This window comes from Podarcis cretensis (genome assembly GCF_951804945.1).
Source record: "Podarcis cretensis genome assembly, chromosome: 15".
In the NCBI taxonomy this organism is placed as follows: domain Eukaryota; kingdom Metazoa; phylum Chordata; class Lepidosauria; order Squamata; family Lacertidae; genus Podarcis; species Podarcis cretensis.
The window spans coordinates 15,733,077-15,752,986 of NC_137185.1; positions in this window are offsets into that span (position 1 = coordinate 15,733,077).

Genomic DNA, 19,910 nt, shown 5'->3' on the forward strand with positions numbered 1-19,910 from the left:
TCCCTTTGAGGCATTTGGTTCGCCACTGCAAGGACAGGACCCGGAGAGCCAGTGTGGTGTAGTGGTTAAGAGCGGTAGTCTCGTAATCTGGTGAACCGGGTTCGATTCCCCGCTCCTCCACATGCAGCTGCTGGGTGACCTTGGGCCAGTCACACTTCTCTGGAGTCTCTCAGCCCCACTCACCTCACAGAGTGTTTGTTGTGGGGGAGGAAGGGAAAGGAGAATGTTAGCCACTTTGAGACTCCTTTGGGTAGTGCTAAAGTGGGATATCAAATCCAAACTCTTCTTCTTATTATTATGTTCTTATTTTCTAGGTTCTTGAGGTCATTTGGCCACTGCAAGAACTGGACTAGATGGGCCTCCTTCTTTAGCCAGATCCAACAGGACTGTTCTTAGGTTCTCATGGAACCTCCAGGTCCAGAGACAGTCTATCTAATTTCCTAGGTTCTTAGGATCATTTGGTCACTGTGAGAGCAGGATGCTGGGCTAGACTGGGGCCCCCTTCTGCCTGATCCAGCTATAGCATTCTTCATCTGCCTTTATTTCTTTTCTTTAAAAAAAAAAGAAAAGAAAAAGGCACGAGCAAGGCATCCTCAGCCCTTAATTTGACCCTCCCTTCCTGCTCAGATTGAAGATGAGGCTTTGGATATTTTGAAAGTGTTGTCTGCTGTGAAGTGGCGAGGGGGGGGGGGGGAGAGCAGAGGGGGGCGGGGCAAGGGGCGGGGCAGCCTCATACCTTCCATGTTACTTCATTCATTCCTGCCTCCATTAAGAATTGTGTTTATTTCTCTGGGAGACTTTTGGCCCCGGTGCAAAGTTCCTTTTCGCACAGCGAGCGAGCGAGACGGCAGCCAAGCAGCGGGGAGCCACCCCCCCACCCACAGGAATGCGGCTCCTTTGACAAGGCTGGCCGGCCGGGACCAGACGGGGAGTGCACCTGCCAGGATCCGAGCCCTCCTGCCTCCTCCTCCTCCGATAAAGGCATCCGTGCACAGGAAAAGCTGGGTAGAAACGTGGGAAAGCAACAGAAAAGGGCTGGATCCGGAGCAGAAAGAATGCAGGGAAGCAGCAAGCACCTTTAGGGTTGGAAGGGAAAAACCCAAACCCCTAAATATGCTCTGCTTCCAGAAGCTGTGGGACCTTGAGACTGACCCTTGCTGGTGCAGGAGGGCGAAGCATGCCATGACAGGTTGTAAATTGGGGTGGGGGCAACTGTGGTCCTTCAGATGTTGACAGGCTGCAATTGATGGGAGCTGGAGTTCATCAACATCTGGAGGGCTGCAGATGTCTCCCACCTTGACATCCTTGGCCAAAAAGGGCTCTGCACACACACTTTTTTGGGGGGGACAACAGAATGAGCCACCCTTGGAAGAGCTGCTCTTAATAATCCATTGTTCTGATCTGGATCGCTTTTTGATCAACTTCTGGATAGAGAGCAGATGGGAAGATGGGAATGAGCTTTCCTTCTCTCTCTCTCGTCACAGTGGAGCTGGCGGGCGTCCCATAAAGCTGTTGGAAGATTCAGGGCAAGTTAAAGAAAGTCCTCCTTCATACAGTGCTGTGGAACTGTGGAACTCACTTCCACAGGAGGCATTAATCAATGGCCACCAACCTGGATGGCTTTGGGAGAGGATGGGATAAATTCATGGAGGAGAGGGCTACCGATGGCTGCTAGCCACAATGGCTATGCTCTGCTTCCAGAGAGGAAGCAGAGCTTTTGAACACCAGTTGCTGGAAGCCACAGGAGGGGAGATGACTTTTGCACTCAGGTCTTACCTTTGTGTTCCCCCAGCGGCATAACGGGGCAGGGCTGGGGGCTGTCACCTCAGGCACCCCCTACAACAGGCTCCTTCCTGTAGGTCAGAGCTGCGGGGAAGGAATCTGTGCCTGGGCCGGGCCTTTATGCCGTGACGACTCGATGCTGCCCTGCTGGAACAACACTCTCTGATCAAGCCTGGCCTGGCAGTGGGAGACGAGGAAAGCAGAAGCAGCATATTTGTGCCCCTCTTCTGCTTGGCTCCAGTGTACAAGGGACTTCCTCGTGCAATGGCCCAGCACCACTGGGCTGCCTGTCCACCTGCTCTTCCCCAGACAGCAGCAACTGATGCTTCGCTGCTGCATTAAGGGCATCTGGTTGACCACTTTGAGAACAGGATGCTGCTGGACTAGATGGGCGAGTGGCCTGATCCTGCAGGCTCTCCTTCTGTTCTTCTGTTGCCATGTTCTGCTCTGGAGGGCCACATGTTCCTGCGATACCCTCCCCGCTCCATCCTGGGTCTCTGAGGAGCAGGTGGGAATCTGGAGAGGAGAAGCCCCCCTCTCTGCCTTTGCGCTGGGCTGGGATCCCACTTGGCAGAGCTCGCCCCTGTCAACCGGGAGCTGGCCGGGCCGCCACTCTCTCTGAGTCACCCTCCGTGTTTTGTCTGCCCCGATCCAGCCCGCCTGGAATCAATTAGCCTCCCATCTATCCACACTGGCTCTTTGCTGAGGCCTGTTTGGTTGCGAAACGGACAAGCCAGCATCCCGACATTGCCGGCCGTTGGACCCTCTGCTTCCTGCGAGGGACGGGTGGTGGAGGGGAGCCCGGAGAGGCTCTGGACAGCTTGATTTGCATCTGTCCAGCGAGCTGAGCTGCACGCCCTGGAAGTATCAGTGGGGGATGGGACAGCAGGGACAAGACAAGACAGTGTGCTTAGAAAACATGAGTCCTGGCAGCGGTGCTTGGACAGGAAGCGGCGTAACCCCCCAGTACTCATTAAGGCGGCTGCATTCCTCTAACTGGACCTCCGAACCACGGCCTCCTCCCCACAGCCCGCCTGTCCCTCTGCTGCTCTCAGGCGCCTGTCAGCACCCCCAATCTCAGCCTCTTTTGGTTCCTTATCATCCTGAACACAGACACAGCCATAAGGGAAAGCGCTCCGTGACGGACTGCGTTGAGGCAGGGAAGCAGGGCTGGAAGGGTTGCCTATAGCCTGGGCTAGAGCATCTCTTTTGAAGCCCAGGAGAGCTGCTGCCAGCCAGTGTGGACAATACTGGGGTAGATGGACCCGAGGGTCTGACTTGGCAGGAGCTGGCCTCCTAGGTTCCTATTTAAATCCTCCCTTTCCTAAGAAGCATGAGGGCTGGTGTCTTGGTTTTTGATAAAATGATTAAGCTCGGTTTTACACTGCATGTATTGAACAGCAGAAGGTGGCAGGTTAAATTCCCATCATCTCCAGTTAGGGCTGGGAGAGAGACCCCTGCCTGAACACCCTGGAAGGTTTCTGCCAGTCAGTGTATGCAGCACTGGGACTGGCTCAGCTAAGGAGCTGCCTTTCTTCCTAATGAGAGGTTATTGTATTGGCTGCCCCCAACTCCCCCAGTGCTGAGAAGCTGGAGGAGGATGTGCTACTAAAATGAGTTAAGGAGAGGTGCTTAAGCCTTCACTTTGTGGTTCCAGATGTTTTATGGGCTAGCTGCAGCTACTCAGTGGTGAGAGAAAGGCTCTCTTCATCCTCAGAATCACACTTCCCAATTACAAAGTTGTGTACTCCTGAGCTGGGAAAACAAGAGGGCTGGAGCCCCCCATCAAATGAAGGCAGAACTGAGTCTGAAATCTGTGCACTCTTTGGGTCAGAGAGCAGAGAAAGGGATGCAATCGATTGAAAAGGCACTCTGCACATACTCAGAGGTACCTTCTTCTCCATCATTACAGCACAACGCAAGAAGGAATGTGGGCCTCCTGCATTGGAGGGGGTTGCAAGAGATGGCCCTGGAGGATCCCCCCAACTCTGTGATTCTATGATCTTCATTCAGTTTACACATTCATCAATAAAATGGTGAGAATATAGCAATGTTCTGGTGGATCAGAGTAAAGGCCCACCCTGCTTATTACCACCAATGTTCCTAGGACAATGTAGCATTTAGTTTTTATAGGCAGAATGTTGCTGTACAGGAGGCTGTTACCCAACGATCCAAGCTAATTGCTGCTACAATTAGCTCAATGCTTTGAGTTACCTGGGAGGAGAGTGAGCACTCAGGTCTCAGCAGAGCCCTCTTCAGGCCTGGAGAGGGATTGCAGTGCTTAGCCTCTGGACAGCCAAGACCCAGGAAGAAACTAGCCTGGGAAATGCAGTTTCTCTTCATTCAGATGCGAACTGGTCTGATCTGCACTTCCCATGCTAACATATAACATTCAGGTTTCACACTTCTCTGTCGTTTGCGAAATAAGAACATAATAAGAGCCTTCTGAATCAGCCAGTGGCCCATTGAGCCCAGCATCCTCGTCTCACAATGGCCAACCAGATGCCTTTTCTGGGAAACCCACAAGCAGGAGTCAAGCACAATAACCCTCTCGCCTCCTGCAGTTCCCAGAAGCACTGCTGCCTCCCAACCATGGAGTCAGAGTCGACATGGTTAGTAGCCTTCAATAGCCCTCTCCTTCACAAATTTGTCTAATCCTCTTTTTAAAGCCACCCAAGTTGGCGGACATCACTGCCTCCTATGGCAGTGAGTTCCGCAGTTTAACTCTGTGCTGCATGAATACAGACTTACTTTTTTCTGTCCTGAATCTCCCAACGTTCGGCGGGAGCATTGTAAAAATCTGGTCATTGGCAGGCCTAGATACAGAATTACTTCTGCGGAATAGTAGAAAACCTTAGGAAAATAAGACAATTGTGATATGCTATGATGGAAAATGGAAAGTGTGTTATATCAAATGTGTTGTGGACCCATGATGGGGTGACTGGAAGTCACTATAGAAATTATAGATTCAGGTGGATAGCCATGTTAATCTGTCATAGTGATAATAAATAACAAGATGAAAGATGAAAAAATCTTTTTAAATAATTCCAGTGGCACGTTAATGATCAACTAAAGCTTTCAAGGTATGAGCTTTCGTGTTCATACCTTGAAAGCTTATATTTAGCTGATCTTTAAGGTGCCACTGGAATTATTTAAAAATATTTTTTCATCTTTCATCTTGTTATTTATTATAGAAATTATGTAAGAAGAAATTAAGTTAATTTTTGGCAAGGTGGATTATTCTTTTGATGACAGTTTGCTTTTTAATTTCAATAAAGCATTAAAAAGAATTTAAAAAGAAAGAAAGAAACAGGGGGGTAAACTTTTCTTTCCCCACTTTCCCCATGCAGTTCTATCTGTCGTGTCGCCAGACCTCAGCCCTCCAGCTTGTAAGCTCTGCTTTGCAGCCTGGTCTGCCCAGATTCCAGGGCTGAGCCCAGTGCTTGAGCTGTGACAACAGGCAGACCTTTGATTCCTTTAACAAGCTGTGCCAGGCGGCAAGCCAGCTGAGCAGCTGCACGCCCAAAAGATCTTCCTTAATCCCAGATGCGTGGGCAAGCAGCACCCCACACAGACCTCCTTTTCTGCCTGGGTTGCTGTCTCAGTGAGGATTGCTGAGCAGAAGCCGTTTACCCCACCCCAACCCGTTTAAGGTGTATACCAAGAATACTCCAGCAAATTATACATGGAGAAAGTGAACAGAGGAAGCATTTTTCTCCCTTTCTCTCATAATGCTAGAACTCACGGACAGAGGCGGTTTTAGGGTAGTGTGACTGGGGGGGGGGGGGTTGCACTGGGCGCTGCAGGAGGCACCAAAACAACATTGTAGGACTGAGCGCGAGAGGCCGGGGTGCCGAATTTTAGCGTCGCCCGGGGCGCTGCTGAAATTTGAGAGTCTGCCACTATCATGGACATCCAAAAAGAAAGTCCTCCTTCATGTAGTCAATTGTTAAACTATGGAACTCCCTGCCACAGGAGACAGTTATGGCCACCAACCTAGATGGCTTTCAAAAAGGATTAGACAAATTTGTGGAGGAGGAGAAAAAGACTACCGATGGCTATTGCTGGAGGCAGCAATTGCTTCTGAATACTGGTTGCTGGAAAACACAGGAGGGGAGAGAACTCAGATCCTTCTAGCGGGTTTCCCATTGGGACATCTGTTTGGCCACTGTGAGAACAGGATGATGGGCCATGGGCATGATCCAGCAGGCTCTTTATACATTTTGATGTTCCTTTTGGTTTTAGGGTTCGGGGGAGTTGTGTCTAAGATAGGGGTGGCTAACCTGTGGCCTTCTGTATAGGGTTGGACTCCATCTCCCATCATTCAGGCCCATTGGTTGCTCTGGAGGGGCCCAGATTTTTACCCTGTCCCCTGTTCTGGTTGCTCTGGAGGGGCCCAGATTTTTACCCTGTCCCCTGTTCTGAGTATCCCTGCTTTTGAGCCTTGTGTCCTTTCAGCTTCATTCGGCCCTCTCGTGCCTCTTAAGGACTCGGACCCAGATGTATGTGGGTCAATAACATGCTTGCCTCTCTCTCCCCCCCCCACTGCTCCATCCCATTCCTCTATATCTACCTTGGCTTGTAAACAGACCCCCTTCCCCAAACGCTCCGGCCTGCACGCCAAGTGGCTCTGTTATGTGGTAAGATGTAAAGCATTTTAATCAAATATTCTCCTTTGCTTTCCCAGGCTAGATTCCTAGAAGACAGGAATTTATGGTATAATCCCACTCCAGCCAGGGCGAGAGCCAGCCAAGGTCAACACCATAAGACAGGCAGCTCTTGCCAAGCGGAGAGAACAGCTCGCTCCGCGACGGGGGTGAAAGGGGGGGGGGGAGAGATAGAACAAGAGGACCTGGAAAGCAGACAAGTTGAAAAACACACTTGGAAATGAACGAGGCCCAGGCGAAGAGGAAAACAGCGGAGAGGAAGAGTCCCACCCTGTCTGCCTGACTCCACCCCTTCGCTCCCTTTCCTCTGGTGGGGGCCCCCACTTGCATGGACCCCAGAAGCAGGTTTTCCGCAGCACCAAAGGGTTTAGCTAGGGATGCACGGACCACCTCTCCCGAGGCATCTGCCTCATCTCACCGAAGCTGTTTTTGTTTCTTGGCACGGCTTCAAATTCCTCAGATGTTTTGCCTTAATCCAAATCTGTTTGGGGTGAAATTTCAGGGCCAGCACGTGCTTTAGTAAACACGTCAAATTGCATTCGTGCTCGTGAAATTTCGGTGCCAATGCGAGTTTAAACGAATACATCAGTTTGCATTTGGGCTCATGAAATTTCAGGGCCAGCAGGAGTTTAATGAAGACATCAAATTGCACTTTGCTTGTGAAATTTCGGTGCTAACATGAGTTTAATGGAGACATCAAATGGTACTTTGCTCGTGAAATTTCAGTGCCAACATGATTTTAATGAAGACATCTAATGGTATTTTGCTTGTGAAATTTCGGCACCAACATGGGTTGAATGAATACATTCTACAGTGGTTTGCTGGTGAAATTTCAGCACTGACATGACTACATCGAACTGTGTTTTGCTCATGAAATTTCAGTGCCAACATGATTTTAAAGCATACATCTAATGTATTTGTGCTTGGGAAATGTTGGTGTCAACATGAGTTTAATGAATACATCAAACCATATTTTGCTCGTGAATTTTTTGTGTGAACATCGGTTTAATGAATACATCAAATTGTATTTTGCTCGTGAAATTTCTGTGCCAATGTGAGACTGAATACATCAAGGCTCTCTTTCTTTCTCTCTCTGCGTGTGCTAAGAAGGTTTCTGTGTAATTGACCAGAAAGCTATTTGCTGCTAAAATGACTCTTGGGAGATTCCATAGCAAGACACTGTTACATCTCATGGGATGCTTGAAAGAGGCAGTATAGATAGCCCTGGAACACTTAGGTCCTCCTGGGCAGAAAGAATTGCCTAGAACAGCCTTTTCTACTAGCAATCCCCATCCACCTATGTATGTGCAGAGCATTGCAGGATGAGACACAATGGCTGCCCTTTCCTCCAGAGGTATCAACTACAAAAGAACAATAGCTGTTCTTCCCCATAGAAGTACAGTGGACCCTCTGGATATGAATGTACCATATTTTCCCATATATAAGGCTATATTTTTTCCTAAATTTTTGAAGTTTAAAGTAAGGGGTCAACTTACACATGGATAGTGCATGGTGCATTTTCTTAATTTTGAGTCCTCACAAAATAGGGGGCATCTTATACACGGGAAAATAAGGTAATTCATTTCAGGGGTCCATATGTACCCCAAAAAATCCACAAGTAGAGACGCCGCTTCTGCGCACGCATGCGGCATGATAGAGCGCTTCTGCACATATGTGCGCAATGAAACCCGGAAGAATACACTTCCGGGTTTGCTGCATTCGCAACCCGAAAGTTACATTACCTGAAGGTAAGGTAACCTGAGGGTCCACTGTACTAATATTTGTGTTGCCTTGATGTTAAAATTCACGCAGGGGGCACACAGCTTGTTTGAAAGGAAGCCAGCGTGGAGTCGTGCATTGTGGGGAGAGCGGGATTCAAACCCTGACTCAGCCCTGAAGCTCATTGGGTAGCCTCAGACTGGCCACTTTCTCTCCCAGCCTGACTTGATGCAGTGACAAATCAGAATGTTTCACCTGCGCCCCTTGTAGGAACAGCAGGACGCGATTTGAAAAGAAATAAATTTGAAAGTCGTAAACTCACCTGTTGGCTGACCAGAGGGATAACCTTGTCAACATCTGCTGTTAGCTCTAAACGAATAAAAGAGGTCTGCTTATTTTCCCCCCTTTCCTTTCCTTATTGTAAGTATTCTATTACACACCACCCCAATATTTGAGTGGCAAGAGAAACTATGGATTCCAGGTGCTTTTTCAGGTATAGTTGAGCAGGTGGTTGTGGACCAGATCCAGGCACTCGTGGAGAAAATTGGTTTTCTAGATCCATTTCTCTCAGGCTTTAAGCCTGGTTTTGGCACAGAAAGTGCCAAATGATGACTTCTGTCTGGGGAGAGACAGGGGAAATGTGTCCCTGTTAATTCTCAATACCATCGGCCATAGCATCCTTCTGGAACTGCTGTCTGAGTTAGGGGTGAGTGGCACTGCTTTGCAGTAGTTCCAGTCCTACTTGGGTGGTTGTTTCCAGAGGGTGGTGCTTGTGTAGGGGTGTTCTTTGGCCCCGTGGAGCCTTCAATGTGGGCTTTGTCAAGCTCTCCCAATATGAACCAATCTGGATCCTGCGATCATCATCTGAGGCCCTTCTTTGGGTGTCTCCGAAGAAGAAGAAGAAGAAGAAGAAGAAGAAGAGGAGGAGGAGGAGGAGGAGGAGGAGGAGGAATTTGGATTTGATATCCCGCTTTATCACTACCCGAAGGAGTCTCACAGGAGGTCCAGAGGGTGGCAGCACAGAAACAGGCCTTTTCTCTTGTGGCTCCCTGTTTGTGGAATGCTCCCCCCAAGAAAGCTCACCTGGCCCTTCCATTATATATATTTTAGGCACCAGGCGAAAACATTTCCCTTCCAACAGACACTTGGCAGATTAACAGTCTATGGCCTTTTAAATATGGCTCTTGGAGGAGGGCTCTTGGTTTGTTTTGCTTCTGTTTTATTAGGTATTTTGTGTTTTTCATTTTGTATTTTTATGTTGTGAACCACTATGTGATCTTGCAATGAAGAGCGGCATACAAATGCTATTATTATTATTATTAAACATCAACATTCAGACTGACCCCACCCCAACCTCATAAAAAATACGGATTGTATTTTTCTTTCTCATCGAGCTGGGCTGCAGGGCAGCATGTTGTGTAGTGGCTAGAGTGTCAGACTAGCAAGAGCCGAGTTCAAATTGCCACATGGCCACAAAGTTCACTGGGTGAACTTGGGTCAGTCGTTGCCTCTCAGCCTAGGCTACCTCATGGGGTTGTTGTGAGGATGATATGGATGGGGGAGCCATGGACACTGTCTTGAGCTCCTTGGAGGGAAAAGATGGGATATAAATGCAGTCATAAATAAAAAATACCACCACAAAGCCTATTCAGAGGGAATGTAATGGCTGGTGCCTTTGCTCTGAATGAGCTTCTTTAAGCAACACCACATCTCTGAACAGGAGAGATAGATTATAGATTATAGATTATAGATTATAGATTATAGATTATAGATTATAGATTATAGATTATAGATTATAGATTATAGATTATAGATTATAGATTATAGATTAATGCATGCCAACAGGGAAAAGGAGGCTTTAAAATGTTTGTGAGACATATTCCCGTGGTTCAGTAAAGTGTACAGTCATACCTCGGGTTGAATATGCTTCAGATTGAGCGTTTTCAGGTTACGCTCCATGGCGACCCGGAAGTAACGGAGTGCGTTACTTCCGAGTTTCACCACTCGCGCATGCGCAGACGCTCAAAATGATGTCATGTGTGGAAGCGGCGAATCACGACCCACGCCCGCCCAGACACAGGTTGCGTTCGCTTCAGGATGCGAACAGGGCTCCAGAACGGATCCCGTTCGCATTCAGAGTACTACTGTATTTCAGAGCACTGCCTTTCCCTCAGTGCTGAATGCACACAGCCAGGCACTCTTCCTGGTTATTATTCCAGTGATGGGCGCCCAGTGTGGCTTCTGGGATGGTGGACCCCCAGCCCCTCTCCCTCCCACAACTGAGCCATCACAGTCAGGAGGGTTAACTGGAAACGTCCCATGTTTCAATTCTTCCATTGACAGCAGCTTCCAAGGGTGTACTTAGAAAGTATGGAACATTGAATGGGACTGCCTCCACCTCTGCGAGGCGGTCCCCTTGGCTTGTGAGATGGCTCTCTTGTCCAAGAAGCTCAAGGGCTCCCGGCGGCTTTGGGGAATGCAATTTCTCAAGCTCTCCTTTCGTGGGCTCTGCGAGCGCCTCTCCTCTTGATTCCAACCCCCCCCCCTTTGTTGGACGCAGGACCCAGCCCTGAAAGGGACTCTCGAAATTGGAATTGGCACCCCTAGGTAAAAGGCAAAGGGACCCCTGACCATTAGTTCCAGTCGTGGCCGACTCTGGGGTTGCGGCACTTATCTCACTTTATTGGCCGAGGGAGCCGGCGTACAGCTTCCAGGTCATGTGGCCAGCATGACTAAGCCGCTTCTGGTGAACCAGAGCAGTGCACGGAAATGCCGTTTACCTTCCCGCCGGAGCGGTACCTATTTATCTACTTGCACTTTGACGTGCTTTCAAACTGTTAGGTTGGCAGGAGCAGGGACTGAGCAACGGGAGCTCACTCCGTCGTGGGGATTCGAACCGCCAACCGCCAGCGCCACCAGTGTCCCTGGCACCCCTAGAGGTACCATTTAATCCCCATTCCACATTGGTAAGAATGGGATCTTTTTGTATGGCAGCATCTAACCTTTGGAACTCCCTGACCATTGACACCAGGCAGGCACCTCTTTCTGGTGCCTGCTAAAAACATTTTTTCTTTGGCCAAGCCTGTCCAGATGTTTAGGAAGTCAATGCAAGCTCTGATCCATTTTTAGTCTGTTGCTATTTAATTTTTTTGAAAGCCTTAAATTATTGTTCATTTTTCTTAGTAACAATACTGCTATTTTTTTTTTTTTGTAAAAACACTTTGATTTTTGATATATTTTTTTACAGTGGACCAGTGTATAAATCTTGGGAAATAAATAAAAGAAATGCACATGACAAAGTGAGAAGTGAGCATGTGCAGAGGGCTGTCTCCTTGTGGCTTCAACATTCCAGTCAGCAGGGAGGTTGTGGAGGGCAACTCTTTTTCTGGAATGAGAAACACTGCCCTGAATTTTAATCCTACACATAGCTGGCCTGGCTTTTCAGTTTCTGATGGATCTCTCCTGATGTTTTATTCAGAAAATCACAACCCGAATGATCAAGGGGAAGGAGGAATAGAGTCAGCGAGGATGCCTGTTTTGCTTGAAAGGGAAGAAAACCTCTGAGAAGCTGGAAGAGAGGTTTTGACACAGGATGACATTTTAAGGGGAAACGATGGAAGAATTGGCAACTTGCTCAAGAAATCCATGGTGGGGGTTAAATCTACATCTCTTCCCACACAAAGTGTGGTTCCTGTAGCCCAGACTGGATGTACACAGGCTGAAAAAGTCCAGGGAAGAGCCGTAGCCCAACCCTCCTGACTTCAGCAATGAAATTCTGGAGAGATTTAACATCTTCATTTTTATTTATATCCCCCTCCCGGACCCATTGTCAAATATAGGGACACAGGAAGCTGACTTGTAAGAAGCCAGACCTGTGGTCCATCTAGCTCTGCATTTTTTAATTTTAATTTTTCTGCATTTATATATCACCTTTTCCTTCAAGGAGCTCAAGACGACATAAATGGCTCAACCCCTCCTCATTTAACCCCCACAATAACCCTGAGAGGTAGGCTATGATGAGAAGTAGTGACTGACCCAGGGTCACCCAGTGTGACCTTCATGGCCAAGTGAGGATTTGAACCCTGGGCTTTCCCAATCTAACTGCTAGACCACACTGTGACAAATGGCCTTCCAGGGTTTTAAGCAGAGAACCTTTCCCAGCCATATCTAGAGTAGAGATGGGGGAGAAATTTAATTCATTTCACATTTGAAGACAAACTCGGATACCATTTGCGAAATGAAACACAGCCCCCCCCTTGAAATTAGCATTTTTCATAATTTTGCAACGCATGCCCACAGCCAAGTACTGTGTTTGAAAACGTAACATTAGTGATATGTATTACATTCTAGGCAATTGCTTTGCAGAAATGTGTACACGGGGCAAAACGGCCTACCAGAAAATGTGGCTATTAAGATGAATTTGCATGACAATGCTGGTGAATTTTCAGGAGGACTTTAAAAAATAAAAAGTCCTGAACTGAAGATTGGGAAAAGGAGCAACAGGGAGAAGCTGAATTGATAAAATTCCCCTTAACCCAGAGACTGAACCTGGGTCCTTCTGCATGCAAAGCAGGTGTCCTACCAATAACCTTTGGCTCTTCTGCTCCTCAATATTCTGAATCGGAGACCTATTGAAAATGGAACACAGAAAACTGTCTTGTTATTAACGAAAACCAATGGTCCATCTAGTTCAGGAGTGTCTACACTGACGGGCAGCAGCGGCTGTGGAGCGTTTCAGAGATGAAGTCTGTCCTACTCCTACCTGGAGATGCCTTTGGGCAGAGGCACCGACTTGTGCAGAAGATTGGGGGGAGGAGCAATGACACATGCGTGACGTCGGGATGTCGCACAAGCGATGCCAGGACGTCTGGAGGAGCCAGGGCCAGAACTGAACGTGGCAGAAGGGTAGTTGCAGTGGCCAGAAGCTCCTCTACTCTCTCTCTTGGCCTCCTCCTATTACTGTCCTCCACTGGCCAGGGACTGCTTGCCCCTTCTTTCCCTTACGCAGCAGGAGGAGGAGGAGGAGCTGTGGGCCACTGAAGCCTCGCCTCGCCTCACCACACCATGCTGTGCTCCGCAATTGGCCTCTCCTTTCTCTTTTTCTTAAAATAATATTTATTACTTTTAAAGCTTACAAAAAAGAAAAGGAAGAAAGAAGGCAAAAGAAAAAAAAAGAAAAAAAAAGAGAAAAAACAATACAATACATAAACAATACAAAACACAACCTTAACACATTAAACTAACACAATAAACTAAACCAAACCAAACAAAAACAATTTAAAAACATACATCATACCTTTTCCATATTCTATCTTTCATTCCCTTGTATCATTGACCTCCTCTCACCTCCCTCTTTGTATTCCACTTCCATTAATTGTTTCAGCAATTCCTTTCCATCTTTCTCTATTTTCTATCATATAAATGTCTTAACATATTTTTAATCTTATTTCCATTAAAATTAGTATACTTATTTAAACTTAACTCCTTATAGCATTTCAGCTAAAGCCATAAAATTTCCTTCCAACATTTTTCACTCATTAATTTTACAATATTTCTATATATAGACTTTAAATTTCCAATCTTCTTCCACCATCTCCTCTCCCCAGTCTCAGACTCTACCAGCCACTTCCATCAACTCCATACAGTCCATCAACCTGGAGATCTTATGTCCGAGGCTCTTAACTCCTTTCCACGTCCCTTCTGCCAGTCTTCTTCATATTATTTGATGCTGAAGAGCAGATCTTGGGGAAACTCCAATCCAACAATACTTTTATTCCTTCTTGACAGGTCAGCCAGATTTCCATAATTAAAACTAGGATGCATAAAGTATTTCCGGGCATGTTTCAAAATTCCTCCAAATCCAAAGGCCCCCAGAACTCCAATCTCCTCCTGACCCAAGTCCATATTCAAAAAGTCAGTTAATCCCTGCATAGAGGGATCTTTCCAACTTTCCTTTTCTAGTCCAGGCCAGGCTCCGATCTTCAAAATCTGACTTTTTCTAGTCAGAATCATAAAGGGCCTCAACTTGTAGTCCTCAATTTTGCCTCTGTAAGGCTAAGGCTCCCCCTTGTATTACTTTAGGTTCGACAACAGCAACTTTCTCCTTCTCCTTTTCAGCAATTTGTCCTGTTGAAATAGATTCCTGTGCCAAAACCTGAATAATTTCTGTATTGGTGCTCACTTTTAGTCATAGCATCCATCTTTTTATGAAGCTGTTCCAACAAGTGGCTTATCTTAGAAAATACAGTCCATAAGGCTTCTCCTGTTGACATTCTTGAATATCCAAGGTCAATCTCTAGTTCTCACAGTTCTTATCAAGCAGCTGGAGATTTCCCAGCTCCACTCTTGTAACGGTTTCAAAAGCTCCCTCTAGAGGGGAACAGTCTCCACTTGTATCAATCTTTTCCAACACAGATCAAAAAGTAAAGATAGTTTCAATTTTCAGATACTTTTCCTCCCTTTTAAACGCAGAAGCAGACAATGGAAACAATATATTTCTCTTATTTAACTGACTGTCAACATGCTTCGCTGTCAATGAACTCTCCCGAAACGTCAATCACTGGGAGCCCGTTCCCAGGTTCAGAGCAGTGGTAATTTAATTTTAATCACTCTCTCCTGCAGGATACACAGTCCAAAATTTCCCCCCTCTTCTCCTGCTTCCAAGGGGGGTCTAATAATTTCAATTGATGGAAGTTTAATCCTTTACGTAAGGCTTTCTGAGACCTTAACTTGTAAGCTCTTTGCTTCAGTCTATTTACAAAAGGGGAAGGCGGACTTCCTGTTTTGAACCTTCCCCGTTCGATGCCAAATTAAGATATTTAAAGATCCAATTTTCCGTTTTACTCACGGGTTGTTGTTTAAAATCCAATTGTCCACAAGAAAAAGTCAGCGCTCTCCGGCAACAGCAATGCAGCTTCACTCCATGAAAGAAGCAGTCGATTCAAAGCACCGCACCGCTCACCCCATGTCACTCCGGATCCCCAAAACAGGGTTTCCCCATGAGTAGGGGAGGCGCAAAAGGTGCCAGCCGAATCCCAGGTTCACAAGCTTCTTCCGCCTGTGATTTCAATGGGTCTCCGCCTCCGTCTCAGACCCAACATTCCACGGAGCAAGTTCCTCCCGATCGGAGGAGCTCCGCCATTGCCGGGGGCGCCAACCCGGAAGTCCTGGCCTCTCCTTTCTCTTCCTGCCGTCGCTAACCACTAGGTGCTGCTTCCCCCTTCCTTGCCCTCTGAGGGGCTGGCTGCCGAAGCCACACTCAGATCCACACTCGGCCTCTTCTGCCCCCCTGATCAATCTGAACATTTTTTTGGGGGGTGAGGCTGGGCCACCTAGGAACTGGTGCCTATGCCATTGGGCATCAAACGTGGGGCCTTCTGAACACCAAGCAGGTGCTCTGCTTCTCAGCTGTGGCCTTTTCACATGGCAACGCAACAACAGAGGGGAGCGCCGTCTTCCCTGCCAAACGAGGCAAAAACAACATTTTACGGGGAAATCTGCAGGTGTTTTAAGCCTCAGTTATTCCCACGGGAATCATCTTTTTGGGATACGAAAGACAGACCTGCTTTCTAAGCGCATGCAGTGATGAGTTCTCTGGGAGTAAAAACGGCCCCTCCAAGGGAGAGACGGTGCTTGCGATGCAACAGGATCCCTCGCCTCAATGTTGGACGCGATTTACTCATTCATTTAAAGCGTTGCTGCCCCGCCTGTCATCGAACTCGATCCCAGGGTGGGGTTCGAAGCACAATTAAATAATCTCCTGATGACTGAAACATCTGTTTCAATTATAATAAACCCTGTCTGGTTTTAGAGAAGGGGTGGGTGGGAATCATTGCACGTGGGAGGCCTCGGGTTCAAATCCTGGTGGCGTCTCCAGGTAGGGCTGGGAACATCCCATGCCTGACACCCTGCAGGGCTTATGCCAGCCAGTGTAGGAAATATTGAGCTAGACGGACAAACAGAATGACTTCGTATAAGACATGTTCCTGGGTTCCTCTTTAAGTCACCCCATACCTTCAGAATCATGGGGGCTGGAAACATGTGTTGTTAATGGGGGAGGACCACAATTCAACTCATCATGCTTTGCATGAAGGGGGTTGCAACTTCAATCCCTGGTATCTCTTGCCCAGACCCCACCAGGAGTTCTGTGTCAGTTTAAGAAGGATATTGACAAGCTGGAACATGTGCAGAGGAGGGCAACCGAGATGGTTCAGGGTCTGGAAACCAAGCCTTAGGAGGAAGGGTGGAGAGATTTGGGGCTATTTAGCCTGGAGAAGAGAAGACAAGACGTGGTATGGGAGCCACCATCAGATATCTAAAGAGCCATCACATGGAAGATGGAGCAAGCTTGTTTTCTGCTGTTTGGAAGGGTAGGGACCTGAACCAGCTGATTAAAATGGCAAAAAAAGCGATTCCAACTAAAGATCAGGAAGAACCTTTGATGTCAAACAGCCAGAGCTGTTTGACAGTGAAATGGGCTCCCTTGGAAGGTGGTGGACTCTCCTTCACTGGAGAGGTTGGATGGCTGCCTGTCAGGGATTCTTGAGCTGTGATTTCTACATTGCAGGGGGTTAGACTAGACAACCCTTGGAGTCCCTTCCAACCCAACAATTCTGATTTCTAGGCAGTAATAGGAGAGACCCCTTATATCCTAGAGAGCTGCTGCTAATCTGTTGTATGCAGCACTGAGTTTGGTTGATCAATGATCTGACTCAATAAAAGGCAGCTTCCGATGCCCACCTAGTCCTGAGTTGTAGCAAGGTCTCAAAGGCAAAGGGTCTTTGCTATCACTTGCCTGCAACCTGCAGGGATATTCTGAGGTTCTGATGCTTCCCTGCTGAAGACTGGGATTGGATGGCTTAATGCTGATGATGCTTGACTCTAAATGGCCTCGGCCCTGAATACCTGAAGGAGCATCTCTGCCTTCACTATCCAGCTTGGACACTGAGGTCCAGCTCCGAGGGCCTTCTGGCGGGTCCCTCACTGTGAGAAGTGAAGTTACAGGGAACCAGGCAGAGGGCCTTCTCGGCAGTGGCGCCCGCCCTGTTGAACACCATCTCAAGAGATGTCAAAAAGATCAACAGTTATACAAGCACGATTTCTGTTCTCATCCTGAAGCAACGTTCTTAACCTGAGGTACTATTTCTGGGTTAGCGGAGTCTGTAACCTGAAGCGTCTGTAACCTGAAGCATATGTAACCCGAGGTACCACTGTATTGGGAAGGTTTTGGTGAATTGTGTGCTCTTTTATGCTATGTTGGAAGCTGCCCAGAGTGGCTGGGGCAACCCAGTCAGATGGGTGGGGTAAATGTAATAAATTAGCAGCAGCAGCAGCATAAACTTTATTGCACTAGCCAAAGGCCATGGCTTCATAAAAAAACTCAACCATCACTACATATACAATAAAATCACCATGAAATCTACTAAAATTCTTTGTCACCTCCAACCTTTTCCATTCATAAAGAGCGCCTCTTAAAAGCCTTGCCACATATCTTCTGAAACATCTGCACAGATGGGGGGGACTTCAGAGTCATAAGTTCAGGAGCTAGGGAAAACTTGGGGCACTTGGGTTGAGCTCTGGGACCCCCTGTTCTTCCCTGGGTCTCTCTCTCTCTCCCCCCCTTCTCCCATCATCCTGTCTCTGAGACCCCTTGCCTGGGCGGGTTGTGGACGGACTCTCTGAGATCATCCCTTTCCAACTCCCCGCCATCTCTCCCTCCATCTCGCTCCCTCGGGTTTTGCCTGGGCCAGGGATCGGTGACTCAAGCAAAAGGCATCCCCAGCGCTGTCCTCTGGGATCTGGCTCCAGGGTTTAACGAGGAGCGGTTTGTGGCAGTGAGCAGCGGCTGGCGGGGGTGTGGGGAACACACACACAGACACACGCAAATACGAGACACGCTGCCCTCTGCTCCAGCCTCTTCCTTCAGCTGCAATCCTGTTGCGGTTCTCCCTGGTGGAGGACCAATCTGCCACAGGGTAGGCTTGGAGTAGTCATGGAGGGATCCTTCCCATGGTTCAGAAAGCCCGCTGGAGAGGCCAGGGGCCCTGAGCCAGCTCTGATTCTGATCATCATCACCATCAGTGCTATTTTTCTAAAAAAAGAGGTGCTAGAACTCAACACGAATACCTCCCTTGTTCTCTTATAATGGCAATTGTGCCTACCTGAGAGCTGCCAGAACTGAGTTCTGGTGAGTTCCCCCTGAAAAAGAGCCCTGAATAATAATATTAGTCAGTGGTGGTGGTGTTAGTGTCTCAGATTAGGACCTGGGTTCAATTTTCTCACTCAGCCACGAAGTTCACTGGGGCCTGTCAATCACAGGGTTATTGTGGGGATTTAATGAGGAGAAGCCCCACATGCACCACCTTGAGCTCCTTAAAGGAAAAGGTGGGATATACAGTCGTACCTTGGTTATCAAACGCCCTGGAACTCAGACGTTTTGGCTCCTGAACGATCAAAACCTGGAAGTGACTGTTTGGTTTTCAAACATTCTTTTGGAAGCCGAACGTCCCACGGGGCTTCCATGGCTTCCAGTTGGCTGCAGGAGCTTCCTACAGCCAATCAGAAGCTGCAATTTGGAAGTTGAACACTTTGGAAGTCGAACGGACTTCCAGAACTGATTCCATTCAACTTCAAAAGTACAACTGTAAATGCAATGAATGAATGAATGAATGTTCTGGGAGACCATCAACTGTGAATGAATATAGGATGGGGGACACCTGGCTTACTAGCAGTACATGTGAAAAGGATCTAGGGGTCTTGGTCAACAGTGTGATGCAGCAGGGGGGGGGGAGGAAAAGCTAATGCTATTCTAGGCTACATCAACAGAAATATATTGTCCAGATGAAGGGAAGTAATAGTACTGCTCTATTCTGCCTTGGTCAGACCACACCTGGGGTGCTGTGTCCAGTTTTGGGCACTACAATTTAAGAAGGATGTTGACAAGCTGGAAGGTGTGCAAAGGAGGGCAACCAAGATGATCAGTGGCCTGGAAACCAGGTCTTCTGAGGAACGGTTGAAGGAGCTGGGTATGTTTAGCCTGGAAAAGAGGGGACTGAGAGGAGATATGATAGCCATCTTGAATTATCTCGAAAGGCTGCAACATGGAAGAGGGAACAAGCTTGTTTTCTCCTGCTCTGGAAGGTAGGACTTGAACCAATGGCTTCAAGTGACAAGAAAGGACATTCCGACTAAACATCAGGAAGAATTTGCTGACAGTAAGTTGTTTGACAGTGGAACAGACTCCCAGGAGAGGTGGTTGCCTCTCATTCCCTGGAGGTTTTTAAGCAGAGGTTGAGTGGCCACCTGTCATGGATTCTTTAGCTGAGATTCCTGCATTTCAGGGGGTTGGACTAGATGACCCTTGAGGTCCCTTCTATGGCTATTATGCCTATTGTCATGGCACTGTCAGGCAAGGAATGTCCCGAGTGAGGAATTAACTCTTTATTGTCAAAAGCACACTTACAAGTTAGGAAAAGCGGGTCCACTAGTCCTACGTCTCCCAGTTACTTCTAGGTGTGCATCGAAGGCTTCCTAGCACTGCTTTTAAGAGGTACACCTGTGGAAATGCAAAGCACAGGCAAAACTGCTGGCTCTGAGCATCTTGGGGGAGATTTAGCCTGTCTCTGAACCGAGGCCTTTCCGTCCACACCCACCTGCCCACTCGGGGCACGTCTGGGTCAGCAGCGAGGCGAGAGGGTGTTGCGGCCAGCTCCACGGAAAGGAACCTGGGAACGGCCGGAGGAC